The 17,316-nt window shown below is 33.8% G+C and overlaps 1 protein-coding gene across 10 annotated transcripts in view; it reads right to left on the bottom strand.

Moving 5' to 3' along the window:
* Positions 1–17,316, bottom strand: part of WDFY3 (WD repeat and FYVE domain containing 3) — a 223,490-nt gene that overhangs the window by 184,907 nt on the left and 21,267 nt on the right. For 9 of the 10 annotated variants that reach the window (XM_036227765.1, XM_036227769.1, XM_036227773.1 and 6 more), the window contains exon 2: positions 15,798–15,891. The gene's annotated coding sequence lies outside the window, so the exon portion shown is untranslated. Of the gene's footprint in view, positions 1–1,153; positions 1,235–15,797; positions 15,892–17,316 lie in introns of all 10 variants that reach the window. The other variant, XM_036227766.1, reaches the window with a different exon arrangement.

Here is a 17,316-nt window from a genome sequence, read left to right as displayed (position 1 = left end):
TCTTTGGTAAAAAAACACACCATAAGCAAAATGAAATGACAAATAAGAACACTAGGAGAAAGTATTTGTGATACACATTACAAATAAAGAACTAATATTCCTAATATTCCTTAATAAAAGAAGAAAAAAGACCAAAAATCCTAGAGAAAAATGGAAAAAGATATGTACAGCCATCCACCCCTGCCATATACATGGCTCTTACAGATTTGAAAAATGTTAAACTTAACTCATAAGAAAAATACACTGAGACACCATTTCTTTGCCCTTCAGCTTGGCAAAAATTTAAAAGCCTGACAATACACTCTCTTTGTAAGGCTATGGGAAAACAGGCACTCTCACAGTACATCACTGGTGGGAATGCAAAAGAGCACAACCTATGCAAAGGAACTTTGGTAACACCTAGCAAAACTACATATCCATTTACCCTTTGACCCAGCAATCCCACTCTTACATTTATCCTAAAGATACACCTCCAAATGTATAAAAAGACATATGCGCGCTCGATAATGGCCAAGTACTAGAAACTACCTGAAGAGCCAAACATAGAAAACAGATGAATTAACTGGCATCATTCACACAGAACAATGACAAACTCTATAACTGATATGGAATGATTTCCAGAGTATATTTTCCAGTGAAAACAGCTAAGTGCCAAAGTGCTAATAGAGAGAGCACACTACCCACAACTTTGTCTTAGGAAAAAAAAGGGAAGTGAGAAAACATACACATATCTCTTACCGTTACAAAAAGAAAAGTCAGAAAGATAAACAAGAAACTAATGAAGGCGGTTAGCTATAAGGGTGGGGTGTTATTGTTTGTTTGTTTTTGTAGTGGTATAGGTGAAGCAATTTTGAACCAAATTAGATGATTCTCATTTAGAGCAAATGAGTAAAAATGTTGGTATTGTTAAGAGCCCATGTTTTCACTATAGAAAAAGGGAGAATTGGGAGAATCAGTGTGAACTCATATTTCTAAAGTATATAATCGTGTTCATACCTATATCCATGTTACATGAGCATATGTGAACATAGGCATGCAAATGTGTGTATACGTATGCACATGTATTACATGTATATATAAAAATACATATATTTTCTACTTTTGTCCCCCTATAGGGCCCAGAAGCAAAGATATCTAGCAGTAATATACATACTAAGTGTCCAGATCTTGGTTCCAAGTACTATTCTTCATTAAAAAGGATGAGGTCTCACAGGAGAAATGACTGATTCTTGGGCTGGGTAGAGAAGATAAAAGATGATCCTTATTATAAATAATAAAAATAATAAACTACTCAAAAAAATGATGAAGGCTTGTAAAAGGATACAGTACTGGCATGATAAAAGACAGTCTCACTGATTAGATCTGGGACAATTTCAGCACCAAAATATTTAAGAATAGTAATGAATTGTTAATATTTGAGGGAAAAATAGGAACCTATGAGTGTGATAATAAATAAAACGATACATATAGATGGATAAATAAAAGGGCTCTAATAACAACAGAATGCTAAGTAATGAATGGTAAAAGTAGAGGCAGTGCTGGGGCTGGGAAAAAAAATTTACAATCATAACAGTAAATACTGGTTCAAGCAAGTTATCATCAATGAATCCTACATACAGGGGAAGAAATTTTGATGAGAAGCGGAGTATTTTAATTGTTTGAAGTATTTCTTCACAGACTGCTTATTAGTTGTAAGGAAGTATAATAACTATATAGTGGAGAAATCAGACAGTGAAACAAGGTTGTTAAAATTTAGATCACAAATGAGGGGCAAATGGACATTGTATACTTCTCGATGAGATGTGCAAAGAAAGACACGTCCCCCATGTAATATTCCATCCAGAAATGCATAACCTAAGTCTTATCAAGAGGAAACATAAGGTATACCAAAGATAAAGATAAAGAATGCACTGTTTAAAAAAAGTCGGGGGAGAAAGGGAATGGGAAGGTGACTGTATACCACTGACACTTGAACAACATGGGTTTGAAAGGCATGGGTCCACTTATACATGGATATATTATTGGAATTTTTTTTGAAGATTTGTGACAATATGTAAAACTCAGACAAATCACGCAGCCAAGAAATAATGAAAAATTTAAGAAAATATTAGGTATATCATGGTAAAATATATGTATTTTCTGTTCCTTATGTTTTTCTTAGTAACATGTTTTTCTCTAGTTTATTTTATTATAAGAATACAGTATATATAATAGATGTAACATACAAAATAAGTATTAATCTAGTTTTCATGCTATTGGTAAGATTTCCAGTTAACCGTAGGCTATTAGTAGTTAAGTTTTTAGGAAGTCAAAAGTTATATATGGATTTTCAACTTCCTTGTGCCAGCACACTTAATGTCCACGTTGGTCAAAAGTCAACTGTATTTTAAAAATGTCGATGCTATAAATGACAAAGAAAGATTAAAAAGAATTAAGAAGGTTAAAAAGATTTTTTAAAATGCTATAGACATGACATCTAAATGCAATATATGATCATAGACTGAATTTTGTACTGGAGGGAAGGAATTTTCTATACAGGATGTTTGTCTGAACAACTGACAAAATTGGAAAACAACTGAGAGATAAAGTAAATGTTAAATCTACTGAAATGTTTAGGCTGTTATGAAAGAGATTATCCTTATTCTTCAGAAATTCAGACTAAGGTATTAATGAAAACTGTGTATTTCTCTAGTTTTTTGGGTTTTAAAAAATGTTCCCTGAGCAATGTTTTGTTTTCAGTGTAGGGATCTTGAACTAAGAATGTGATTAGGCCCAAAGGGTTATGATATATTCAGTGTAACTCTCAAATGAGTCCATGAAAATAACATATATGCCTATATGTGTATTTACAAATATATACACAGAGACACTTATTCACAAAGTGAATAATAAAGCATTTGGAACAAAAGGTCGACAACTGGTGAATTTGGACAGTAATAACGAACATTATTACTTTGGCAACTTTTCTGCAAGTTTGAAATTATTTCCAAAAAGCATCATTATATTCAAAGTCTCAAAACATTATTTTTCTCCCTAAATTATATTTGTGTCTGTAATTTCTACACAGCCGAACAGGTCCAGTGTCAACCAGTTATCCAGCTAGAAACTTGGCAGTCAGTCTAGATTCCCCAATGGTTTCAATTCATTTCTGTCCTTTCTTTCAACTCCTCATGCCCAAAGAAAGCATATCATAAGGGGATATCTTTTATATTTGTCCTTTTTTCTCCAATCATACTCACTAGGTTCAGGACCTAATAATCGGTTAGGATCTCTCATTTAATTTACTGCTGCAATCTATAAATAATCACCTTTCCTCCAGTCTTGATTCTAAACCATTTTAAACACTGCTCCAGAGTACCTTTCCCCAAATGAAATATGATCGTGTTACACTCTGTATTTCTCAATTGGTTCTAACTATAAGTAAGAAAGAAGTTACAGAATCAACTTAAAAATTCCAACACTGATAAAATATATTACTTTGGATCTTGAGAAGCAAATAAGCAAGAATTATCGGCCCAAAGACTTAAAGATTAGTATAACATTATTATAAACTTCATCATAAAACCACTACAGGAAGGTTCTTAATCTTAAACTGCTATTTAGCAATATATTCAGTGTCTCTTGCACAAATAACATGGGATAGAAACTTGGGGAAAAGGGAGGAGGTCCTGACAAAGAAACAATGAAAGGAAAACCCAGGAAACAGGAGGGAAGGAAAGGAAAAGAAACAAAAAGGCAGAGTATCGAAAAGTAGGGAAGGAAAAGTTAGAAAGGGTAAGAGGAAGGGGGAAGGAAGAAGAGAAGTCAATTCTCTAGGATTTCATAGTAAACAGGAATTTGTATAATAAAAAAATGTCAGCATTTTGAGATTAACTGGCCATCTCTCAATTGTTCCTAATGGAACAGCAAACTGAACATAACCAAAGAAAAGTTCTTGCTTTATGTCTTTATAAATATCTTACGTTTTATTGGAAGTTCATCGAGAACAGTATTATTGGTAAAGTATATTCTGTGTTCAGGAATATTTATAAGTAAACATGGAATCATGTTTCTACTGCTTTAATTTTATAGATTCTTTTTTAAATTTCTCAATTCAAGGCATCAATATATAATTATATAAAACTACCTATATATAGCATGTTTATGTATATTACATACAAAAGTTATACAATACATATTTATATCTGGATTCTAGAATCTCACTTGTGCACCTATACTTGCAGATTTCAGATATCAGTAATAGATTCAATTAACTTTCAACTTTAAGCTGCACAATAAAAATACTTTATTTTATAAATATAAAAATTTCTTGATATTTTGCACTAAGAATATAAAACACAATAGATAGCAAGATACACACCAAAAAGTTCATTAAACGATTTCGCTGTTAGGACAAAAAGCTTACCTAAATAGTTCTTTTGTAGTTTATAGAAATTCTCACTCTCTTTTTGGTAGAACTGGGATATTTCTGTGAACCTGTTCTTTCAGGTAGTAAAAGCGAAATCAAAAAGGGAAAAAACTAAACAAAAGTAATGAAGATTAAATAAGTCTCAGCATGGCCTCCTCTCCCCATGAGTTTTGTTTTAATTGCCAGATTTACTTAGTCTTTTTATAACAAGTATCGTTTGCCCTTCAAACTTAATTTTAAAATCTTAACTGTGCTTGTGTCGGGGGGTGGGGTGAAAGAAGGATGAAGCGAGAGAAAATATCAAAGATCAATTCAGTTTACAGACAGACTTCTTTTGCTTAGATTTTTATAGGTCTAAGCATGTAAATATATGATCGATAGAACAGCAAGAATTTTTATATGCAACAAAGGTGTCATTTACTCTCCACACATATTGCTTAAAGAATTAAAACAGCTAAAAATGGAAGTATCTTCTATTACACCGGGAAATGTGGTTAGAGGTCTTTGAATTTACAAAGACAGTCTGTCTGCCTCATTAGGTTTTGTAAATAATGGGGAAAGGGGAAATCATCTTAGTCTTTTAAAGATAATCAGATCTCTAACGAATTCCTTTTCAATCTGTAATGCTAACAACTGATACCCTTAGTGATTGGTTCCATACCCTGGGTCCCAAGCTATCAAAAATAAAAATTCCAATTGGATAACAGTCCTTGTTAGATATTATTTTTCCTACATCAGTTACAAAATCTTTAATGGGTTTTTTGTTCTTTTATTTAAAAAAATTTAAAATTAAATAAATTCCTGTTAGCTGTATCAAAAGCGAAGCTTCCAGACTGTAAATATTCACTAAGTCCCATTGATTTTAGCACACAGCCCTGGGACCAATGAATCATTTTTCTATAAACGAAAGCAAAGTACAAAAATTTTACACTAATTTATTCTACTTTTTTTATAAAGCAGATAGATGTATTTCATGTTATGTTATAGCATTTAGAGAATATTTTTTCAAAAACCATCACTGTAGAGATTTTTTCCAATGTAAAACAAATGGAAATCACTACATGACTCTACTCTATGACCCCAAGTCACATTCTGTTTCCTAGGCATCAGCTCAGTTTCCTGTGTAGGACTTCACTCTTTACAAAGAGATTTAACTGGATCCTCATAATTCTGTTCCAGAAAATAAACATACGTCTAGTACCCACAAATGCCAGGCTCCACATTCAACATTTTGCATGAGTTCTCTCTTTAACCCTAACTAACAACCATAATCACATAAAACTGTTATTATCGATTCCTTTTTACAGCAGAGAACATTGAGAACAAGAGAAGTTAAGTAGCCCAAGGTCACATCCTAGTAACCAGAAACAGGCTGCTTTAGAAACAGGTCTGCCTAACTGCAAAGCTTCTGTTCTTTCCCTTACACTATGCTGCTTCATCATGACAAAGGAGGAAAGAGTCAGAGGCCAGGGTGCTTGAACAAGGCTGCTTAGCTAGTATGTGGTAAAATAAGATTTCAAGTTAAGATCTTCTGATTCTGAAATTCTTCTCACTATAGTACCTAGACACTTCAGTACACCTCAGTACCTACACAATCATTATAAAACATGTATATATAGCCAAAGTATAAAATCATGGCTCCAAATTTCCCCCTGAAAATTTGCAAGAAGCAGTACAACAAAGTTATAATATATGATTTCAAAATAAAGTTATAAGATATGACTAAACATTCATTCACTTAGTTCACAGACCATTTTCCACTATTAAATTAGACTTAAAATATATCACAATTCCAGAATTATATGAGCTTTGAAAAATGAGTTTGCCACAAAATCACATGACCTACAAAGGTAAGAAAAAGCAGAGTTAAATTAAGAACCTTATAATATATCAAAACTTCAAATCCAAAAATTTTTTTATGGATAATGGTTTGCTTTAGTTACCATACTAAAGACACTTTCTTCCACATAGGCCCTTCTAAGAAAACCTGCCCTCTCCCCCACTTGCTAAAAAGGCAACTCTGTTGGGAAGGGACCTTCCAGCAGCTGACTAAACAGCGCTGGACATCCTTCCAAACATGAGACAAACAGATTCTCTCTCCCAGCAAGTTAGAATTTAGAATACAGTAATCAAGATATTTAGCTCTGGGGGCACAGGGCTAGCTGAATTTAATACCCCCAACTAACCACTCCACACTGGTAAGAAAGCAGAGAAAACCAATTGGCAGGTAGAAACAAGAACAAGAGTGCAAGCAACTCCAGAAGAAGAAATGAAGAATAAGTACCTAAAAACATTCTGTTACTGGAAGCATGGCTATACTTACTGTACTTGAGTTCTACAGTTTTTGGTATCAGGATTATTTAAATTTATCTAGGTACAGAACTTCCAAAGGAAGCAGATGAGTTAAATTAATATACTAAATATGATTAGGACATAGCAAAGCCTTGGATTCAATTATAAATCAAAAGATTCTTCCCCACAATAGGATGTTAATCTTATAGAGGGTCACCTGAGAAGATAGAACAAGTATTTTCTTACAACAGGATAAAACATTATTAAGTATGTAAATATATCTATTAAACAAGGTAAGTCAATATTTAACATAATGAATATTCACAGACTATTGTCTCCAAATATAAAATAAGAATTCAAATATATTAAACATGCTTCATACTTTTAGGAAAATAGAAGTGATATCTGTCTTCACATGTAAGAGAGGCAGGACAGCAGGGTAGTTCAACACCTGAGTCCCAGAGACAGACCCCTAGGTCTGAATCCTGGCTGTGTCATTTCCTAATCCTATGACCATGGGGAAGTAACTCCCTCTGCCTTTTTTTAGCAGCATAAAATTAGTATAATAATAGAATCAATCTCATAGGGTTGTTATGAAGAATAAATGATGTAATATATACTAAAATCTAGGTGACAGAAACTGTTCTCTGCCATTAATATTGTTATTATTGTTGTTGCCTATTACGTTCAAGGGGAGGTGGATTTCATATATCTTCTACATTATAAAACTGAAATCCTTGAACAGGACCATTCTTTAGCAAGGGCAGGAAATGAAAAACATAAAAATGTATAATCCAAAAAACAGGGAGATAAAGATAAGCCCACATTAAAAAAAATAATAAAAAAATAAAAAACATAATCCCTATTTAGAGTGTCTGCAACAATAAACTAAGAGGTGTTCTTTCATGAGAATAGCTTACCTTCTGATAAAATTTTGTAAAAGTTTTCCTTCAACAAACTCTGACCACAAAAGAAACCCCTTATTACAGAACGCCCACTTGAATACAGAAAAACATCAGGATACTCTACTGATGCTGGAGAAAGGTAAAAATGTTTTAAAAATATTAAATTTAAAAACATTTTACAAAAATAGACCAAATCTTAACTCTGATATCAAGAAGTTTGAATTTTTGAAACATCATTGGTTCAGAACTATAAAAATTCATTCCTCTGGGGTTTTGGAAACATCTCTGAGTAGGCAATTATATAGTTAAAAAAGGACTAGAGATATTGTAAGGAGAAAAACAATTCTTGCATCATGAACACATCATCCATGATTTGCTTTCCACAAAAAACGCGGTAAGACCAAATATAAAAGAACCAAACAAAAAGATAAAAAATTATGTGAAAGGAAAAGACACACAGTGAAAGGGAGGAAGGGAGGGCAGACCATTATAATTAATTTCAGCAATTTGGAGGGAAGAAGAACCCAAATACCCTAATTTTTATAAGAAATCCCAAGATGATTAGTAAAAAATTAAAAATCAAACAAAAATTTTAAAGGGCCTGTACTTCCTTCCCCATGTTTTGAAATCAAATAATTCTGTAACATATTACATATAGACATATACACGACAGTCCTCACTCAAATACGGAATCTTTACTTTCAAAATATGATTCTCTAGGCTTTTTGAGGTCCCTCTGCCACTATACACCATGAAGATAATAAAACAGATTGAGAGTTTATAATTCAGATTCCTCCCCCCCCCGCACACTCTTCACATATCATTTATGCTGTATAACACTTTAAAATGACGAGCCCTTAAGAAAAGCAGTATTCTTCTTCCTTTTCATTCATATAAAGCACACACACATGAAAAAAATGCACATGCACTCCAGCAAAGGTAAAGCAGATGTCTGACCACATTAGGAGCCAAGTGTATATGAGCAGACTTCCTCCTAAATTCCGTATTTCCCTCAAGTTAGTCATAGATCTTTTTTCTAAAAAAGAAACGTCAAGCTTTCTTAGAATGCTACTAAGCAGCCACAATCACCTTACAACAAAATATAGTTTAAGATGCTTTTTAACAGAGGTCTTCATAAAACTAGGGTGCAAGGGGTAATCCTACCATGAGTAACATAAGACCAATGTGACATGTCCTTTACAAGACAATGAAAGAAACAGGCATTCTTTCCCCCACTGCTTTCCCTGAGGCCAGAACACAAAAGAGACTGGCTAGTAGCTAAAGTTTAAAAAGAACATAAAATTGAAAAGTTGACATCCTAGTGTTCCCAATTAAAAAAAAAAAAAAAAAAACAACAACTGTTCAGCAACTGCAAAATATCTTTTCGGACCTACCGTAAAAACAACACATTTATTTCCTCCATTCCATTCTTCCCATCCTTTCTAAGTCAACAACTTAAGCAATGCCTCTAAACTTGCATCCTTTTAAGCAAACTCTATTCTACTTTTCAAAAATAAAGTCAGTTATGCTAATAAAATGTATCATCATTCAACTAAACACTAAGAATTATATATTATCATTAGCAGGACATCACTTTGTTTATATTCTAACCTTCAAAAATGCATGAGTAGAATCGACTTTAGTTCAATGCTTGTTACAACAAATGATAACTCGCATAAATGTGGCTTTTACTTACGATGTGCCAGGTACAGTGTTAAGCACTTTACAAGCATTATCTCATTTAGCCCTTATATACTTCTATTACATACTATTAGTAAACCCATTTTACAGATAAAGAAATAAGAAAGTTAAGAAATTGTCCTAGGACAAATAGTTGTAAGCAACACCATCATAATTTAAAACAGGTAATATGCCTAGGTTTGAAACCTTAACCAAAACACATGACACTGCTGTTTTTTACTCCTATTATCTGCTTTTAGTACTTTATAAAATTTTAAAAATTATACTGTCAATAAAGACTGATGCATAATTTGTCTTCAAAACAAGAGGCAAATGAAGGACATTCAAAGCCAAAAATCAACTCAATGATGCAGGTACAGAAACCTCAGGCTCTAATCAATAAACCAAAAATCTAAGGAAAAAAGTTTCACAATAGGAGATAAAGTGTGATTAAAATGATTTATATTTCTAAATCCTAAACTTTAAGTAACATTTCTTGAAATAAAGAACAACTGAATTAAATTCTATAATCCTAACTCTAATTAGTAATGCTATTTACTTTTCAATTCTTTTTCTTGATTATACAAACTTAAAACTTCAGTAAGTATACTTGCACTTCTTATATTGAGTTCCCTTTCTTGAACTTTTAAAACTTTCAATATATGGTTCTAGAATACATTCAAAACAGACTTTCATTTCTAGATAACATTTTTTCTAAACCGTAAAGTATACAACACTATTTTTCCTCAGAAGCCCAAAATCTAGTAATAAATCTATCTGTTCCCAGAAGTTTTCATTTTAAAAAAGGTGAAATACAAACAAAACTCTCAGGTCAAAACTCTGGTCATGTAGAATAATCCTAAGAGCCTAAATTTAAACTTCTTCTTCACCGAAATCAATGCGACAGTCTTTTTTCAATGAAAAGGTATTACCATTTCATTCAAATGTAAGACAGATTCCCCAGTCCACTGTATGTGTATCAAAAGAAAGTCTTAAATTCAGAATTCTCTATGGCTTCTGTTAAACTATATCCTGCTAGTAAGAAGGGATATCATATAGAAATCCTACTTAATTCCTACTCATTGAACTGCTATACAGTATGAAACAACAAACTTCCAAACCTAGTGAGTCAGAGTTAAGTCTCATCGTTTCTAATAATGAGGTGTTCGCTGACTCCTAAAATGTATGATCTATGTTTATAATAATTCACAAATAATCACAGCTGATCCTCGAATAACACAGGGAGCTGGGGTGCCAACCTCTCACAATGTTGAAGATCATCATATAACTTTAAACTTCCTCCCCAAATCAGTCACCCCTCAGTATCCTTTGGGGACTGGTTCCAGGAGCCACCACAGATACCAAATTCCAAGGATACCCAAGTCCTTCATGTAAAATCACACAGAACAATGCATACAGTCAGTCCATACAATTGACCCAAAAATATGTTTCGATCAATCCACTGGTTGAATCTATGGATACGAAACCCGAGGATACAGAGGATAGAGATGACTGACTGCATATCTATTGAAAAGAATCCACGTATAAGTGGTCCAAGAAGTTCAAATCCATGTTGTTCAAGGGTCAACTACATAATTAAACAACCACTTACACAATTCAGTCATGTAATCAGATGCTTTAGAAGTATACAATCTATTCTAATGAAGTTGTTTTAAACAATCTTTTCTCCCTTGAATTGAGATTTTCTTAGACTAAATTTACTCTCACATACACACACACACACACACACACACACCCCTACCTACCTACCTTAATTAATTCATATAGATAATGCCAGCTAGGTCAATTTTCACTTTCAGAAACACAACTGAACTGCTTTCAAAACAAGATTATGAAATGGAGCCCATAATAATATTTTGCAAGTATGTCTCCATCAATGTAAATACTGAAAACTACTAACTGGCAGATACAGCATATATGATATGTCACTTCATTCTGTAAAAGTCACTGTAATTTGTCATTTCCCTTAGCCAATTGGTGTGTATGAAGTATTCTCAAATGTCTGATAATTTCTAACACTTTATAGTAACTTGGTTGTAAAAGGTGACTACAGAAAAGTTGATAAAATTAATCTTAATAACTGTGATTTCTTATTCTTAATTTTTTTTTTTTTTAGGCCGATGAGGTTAGGCCTTTGGATATTTCATGAGAAATAGTTTAATAACTCAGCAAAATGCAAAGTTGGGTACCACTCTAAAAATTCTACATAGGACCAAAAAATAACTGAGTTATTAACAAAAGGAATCAAAATAAACCCCCCTTTGCCTAAAGAAAAAAAGAAGGAAATGAAAGTTATACTTCTCCTTTTTTGATAAAAGGTGAGGGGTATTTTCTGTTTACAAAGCTATATGACACAAAAGTGATAAACTTCTGTTCAAAGTCTGAGAATAAGCTTTCTGAATGATATAATTTATGCATTTGTCCACTTAGCATCTTTTCTTCTTTCCTATGCACTATGGTAGGGAGCTTCAAAGATGGCGCCCAAGGACCTCAACTCTGGGTATATACACCCTTGTGTAATCCTCTCTCGAGGGTGGGCTGGACCAAATGACCCACTCCTAATGAACAGAAAAGTGATGGGATGCCACTTCTGAGATTACAGTATAAAAACAAAAGGTTCACACAAGGAACTATAGTAGGCTGCTGGCCAACAGCCAACACAAAGAACTAGGGCGTTCAGCCCAACAACTGAGAAGGAACTAAATGCTGCCAACACCTGTGTGAGGGACCTGGAGGCAGGTCTGCCCCAGGACCTTCAGATGAGACCGCAGCCCTGGCAGACAGGCTGAATGCTGAATGACATCCTGAGCCAGAGCACCCTGCAGAGCTACACTCAGATTCCTGATCAACAAGAGATAACTACTGTTGTTTTAAGCCGCTTAAGTTTTGAGGTAATTTGTTATATAGTCCTTCGGGTTGAATTGTATCCCCCTCAAAATTCAGATGCTAAAGTCCTAATCACACACAGAATGTGACCTTATTTGGAGAAGGAAAACTCATCAAGTTAAAATGAGGTCCTTAGGGTGGGCCCTAATCCAATATGACTGATGTCTTTATAAAAGGGGGACATTGAGACATAAAAACAGGCACACATAGAGGAAAGACTATCTGAATGCACACAGAGAAAAGATGGCCATCTACAGACCAACGAGAGAGGCCTAAAACAGATCCTTCCCTCACAGATCTCAGAAGGAGCCAATTCTGCTGACACCCAAATTCCAGACTTCCAGCCTCCAGACTGTGAGTCAATAAATGTCTGTTGTGTAAGCCCCCCAGTCTATGGTAATTTGTTATGGTAGACCTAACAAATTAATCAATGCAGCAACAGAGGATTAATACATACACTTAATTCAAAATAAATTTATTGGTAGTACCAAAATAACTTCAATGCAGAACTTAAATGGATGACCAAAGCTTCCAAGTCTTTATTCCGGGAAAAAGAGACCTTAGTCTATGTCAGAAAATCTTAGAACATAGGTTTATTTTTTGTTTTTTGTTGTTGTTTTAGTTAGGTGAGAGTCTCACAATCATATAACGTGACTCATTTCAAAAATTTGTGGGCACGCGGGTGACGTGCCAAGAGCTGTTTTGAACACTTAACATATATTAATTCCATAAGAACCCTATGAGGTACCATCATCATTAGTTCCACTTTTTAAGTACTATTATCATCAACCCCATTTTTAAAATAGAGTTCAGTATCTACAGGAGATTGGTTCTAGAAGCCCCCACGGATACCAAAATCCAAGGATGCTCAAGTCCTTTATATAAAATGACAGAACAATGCATAGAGTCAGCCCATACCAATTGCAATTAAACCTTGCCTCTCAATTCCTAATGCTTATTCCTGCATCCATGGTAATCATTTTTATATACTGGAACACAAGATTTCACTTCTACATGGTTTGGGAAACACAGCTTTAGCTGAATGATTGATCCAAATTAAAATAAGCCTATTACCTGAAAAAAGTAATACTAATACTAAAGTATTAGTTGTCTACATTTTAGTAGGAATAAGTTAGGCCCTCTACAGAGAACAGGATTTGAAGCACGTGGCAAGACAACCATGGCACATTTTAAATGAACCGTGCCCTTCATCACAACTTGTTCACAGGCACCTAACTGAAGACTCAACATCTGTTCTGGGAAATTTCGGAATGGACACTGAAGAGTTAGCCTTTCTTTGGGAATCTGGATTATAAGCTATAATAAAGCTTAGGAGGTAGTGGCAACCAGGCTTCCCCTGACAAAAGGTGGAAATGTGAAGAAAGCAGTTCCTAAAGAGTGCGACAGATGCACAGGAGCAGCCCTCCAATGACAGCTTGATGAAAGCCTGACTAAATTTGGTTCCTGGATTCTCCTCAGACAGCACAGCTGCATTTCTGCCCCCGGATCCTTAGTGTTCCCTGAGACACACCCAAAAGACCATCAGCTTCCTCTTTTTGCTTAAGTTAATTTGAACTGAGTTACTTGTAATCGACAGAGAACTAAGAGTCAAAAAAAATCTTCTCTAAACCAGAAGAATGTTATTGAAGGACTAATTACCTCTTATAAAAAATAAGCTTATCAGTGACAATAAGGCAAAGTAAAATATTAAAACTAACGCAACTAGGTAGTGAGAGTACTCTCAAGTGCCTCACAACGTAGTTTATCATTCAAACTAGCCACTCGAAGTAACTACAACACAATAAAGGGTTCCAAACCTGTGCTTACAACTAGGTTTTTCCAAGAAAATTAAAAAGGAAATGATGCTTTAAAAATATAATTTTAGCAATGTACTGGCATAAAAACAGATACACTGATTAATGAAACAGAATATAGTCCAGAAATAAAGCCGCGTCTATATGCTCACTTAATATATGACGAAGGAGGTAAGAATATAGAATGGTGTGAAGACAATCTCTTCAATAAATGGTGTTGGGAAAATTGGACAGATTCATGCCAAAAAAAAAAAAAAAAAAAAAGTTGGAACATCTTCTTACGCTATATACAAAAATAGACTCAAAATGGATTAAAGATTTAAATGTAAGACCCGAAACCATAAAACTTTTAGAAGAAAACATAGGCAGTAAACTCTCTGATATTATTAACAAGAATTACTTTTCAGATATATCTCCTCAGGCAAGGGAAACAAAAGAAAAAATAAATGGGACTACATCAAACTAAAAAGTTTTTGTACAGCATAGGAAACTATTCATAAAACAAAAAGAGAAGATATTCACTAATGATGCATCTGATAAGAATATTCAAAATTTATAAAGAACTTATTCAAGTCAACACAAAAAAACAAACGATCCAATTAAAAAATGGGCAGAAGATCTGAACAGACACTTCTCCAAAGAGGAAATACAGCTGGCTAAGAGACATATGAAAAGATGCTCACGGTCACTAATCATCAGAGAAATACAAATTAAAACCACAATTAGATATCATCTCACACCTGTCAGAATGACTTTCATCAATAAATCAAAAAACAGTTAAGTATTGGTGAAGATGCAGAGAAAAGGGAACCCTCAAACATTATTGGTGGGATTGTAAATTGGTACAGCCACTATGAAAACAGTATGGAGGTTCCACAAAAAAATTAAAAATGTATATACCTTTCACAGTAATTGCACTTCTGGGCATTTATCTAAATAAAACCAAAACAATAATTCGTAAAGATCTATGCACTCCAATATTCACAGCAGCACAATTTACAATAGCCAAGCATCCTAGATGCCCATCGACAGATGATTGGATAAAAAGTTATGGTTTGTATATACAATGGAATATTATTCAGCCATTAAAAAAATGAAATCCTACCATTTGCAATGACATGGATGGACCGAGAGGTTATTATGCTGAGTGAAATAAGTCAGAGGAAGATAAATATCATATGATTTCACTTACATGCAGAATCTAAGGAACAAAAAGAACAAACTAACCAAAAACAGATTCAGAAATATAGTGAACAATTTGGTGACAGACAGAGGGGAGGGAGGTTGGGAGAATGGGGTGAAGGGTCAAAAAAGTACAAATTAGTAGTTGGTAGTTGGGCACAGGAGCATGGCAGAGCGAATGCCATTTGCATTAATATGATGGCTAAGTGGAGGGCTAGAGGAGTGAGGGAGCAATTGGGGAGATCATTTTATGAACATTATAGTTGTCTAACCAATGTACTGTATACTTGAAACTAATTTAAATAAATAAATTTATTTTTTAAAAAAACAATTTTATTCTATGTAGGCACCTACAATAAAAGTAATAATGCTTTAAAGCCAGAATTGAAAACGAAGATAATTTATTCTTTTTGGTGCAGAAAACTAAAAGCCATGCAGGAAAGGAGGCTTGCCCAAGTTTACCCAGCCCTCAGCAGTAAAGACAGATTGAAACCCAGCTCTTCTGAGTCATAGCTCAGTTGTCTTGCTACAGTGCAACCGTGCAACAAAGACTATCATGATTCTGATCTGGGCTCCTTGTTCAATAGACAAAACAGTCCTAAAACTGACCTGATTCTCTGTTCTGGGCTGGCATGAACCTGCGTAGAAACAATAGGAATGGCAGGCACTTTCTTCCTGAAGCAGATGTGGAGAAGTATTATATCTGTGATGAAAGAAAGAAAAAAAAAACAGTTTATTCTGAGAACGTTTTAGCATCATGAGTCATTCATTTTCTACTGATTCTTTATCTTATTTGTCACCAATGGTTTAATAGTAGAACACATGAAACACTTTGAAATAGATAAAATTTGCTATTTAAAAATCCATTTAGAATATAGTCATTTAAAGCTGCCCTCTTTAGACCATCTGGTTCAATTTCTTCATTCTACTAGTTAGGAAACTGAGACCTAGAAAAGTTATGCAAAGAATCAATGACAACACAGTTATTTAGTGGCAGAGCCAGGTTTGAAAGCTATTTCTTCCTACTTCCAGTCCACTATTCTTTTGAAAAGGATATATCACTCCCTTTTGAACCAAATATGAGCAAAATAAGAAAAAAAAAATCATATTATTTCTCTAGGTATATTTGTCAAGCATCTGAAGATAAATGTGGTATAGAGCTGAACTGATTTGTTCTAGATTAAACATTGCTTACTCATTGAATATTTATAAATTGACCTTGAGTTATTTAACATGCCTTATATAGGATGTTTAAATGTTCCTTTTATTTACCATTTAATATTTTAACACTAGTATATGAATCACGATGTCTAGGTTCTAGTCTTTCTTAACTCTGCTCTCAACAAGTTCTACAGTTTTAATCAATTCTTTGGTCCCAAAGCTCCTTCATTCAAAATTGAAGAGCTTGGACTAATTCTAATGGAACTTCTAACTCTAAAACATACCTAAAAATAGCTTCATCTTTTAGCAACACTATGCTTTTTTGTTTTTGTTATATATTTGTTAATTTTTTCGATCTATTATTATAATAGTTTAAACATAATCAGTAATACTGTCTTCAAATATAGTGAATTATTCAAAAACCTATGCAACTATAACCTAGTTTTTCTATCTCACTTATAAGAACCCAACTAGAACCGGAAGGAAAAGTATTTTTTTACATCTACCCTTTATGTGGTTTCTAAGAAAAATCTTGAATCATTTTTCCAAATCATTCAGTTATTCATCCAACAAGTGGTCAGATGGCAGACACGGGCTTAATCAGAAAACTTTAAAACAAGATACCTCTAATGAAATACTGAGTGGCGTTAGGAATTCAAGAGGCAATGAGTAGGCAGATGTATTGAAATGTCTCCTAAATTTTGACCTCGGAATATGTCTTTGTTATTTTTTAATATATTAATTGCTACATACACAGTTGTTTGTTTTGAATGCAAAGCAAAATAACAGAATAAACATCCAGGTACCTGTCACACAACTCAAGAACCTAAATATAGGTTAGGTTACTGGTAATGTTCTACTCATTTGCTCCTCCCTATCCTATACCCCATCTCTCTCATCCTTCTGTACCATTTAACTGCTATCCTATATTGCATGTATATAATCCCTTTGCTCTTTAAAAAGTACA

Source organism: Rousettus aegyptiacus, unplaced genomic scaffold (genome assembly GCF_014176215.1).
Source record: "Rousettus aegyptiacus isolate mRouAeg1 unplaced genomic scaffold, mRouAeg1.p scaffold_m13_p_10, whole genome shotgun sequence".
In the NCBI taxonomy this organism is placed as follows: Eukaryota; Metazoa; Chordata; class Mammalia; order Chiroptera; family Pteropodidae; genus Rousettus; species Rousettus aegyptiacus.
This window is presented reverse-complemented; position numbering and strand designations above follow the sequence as displayed.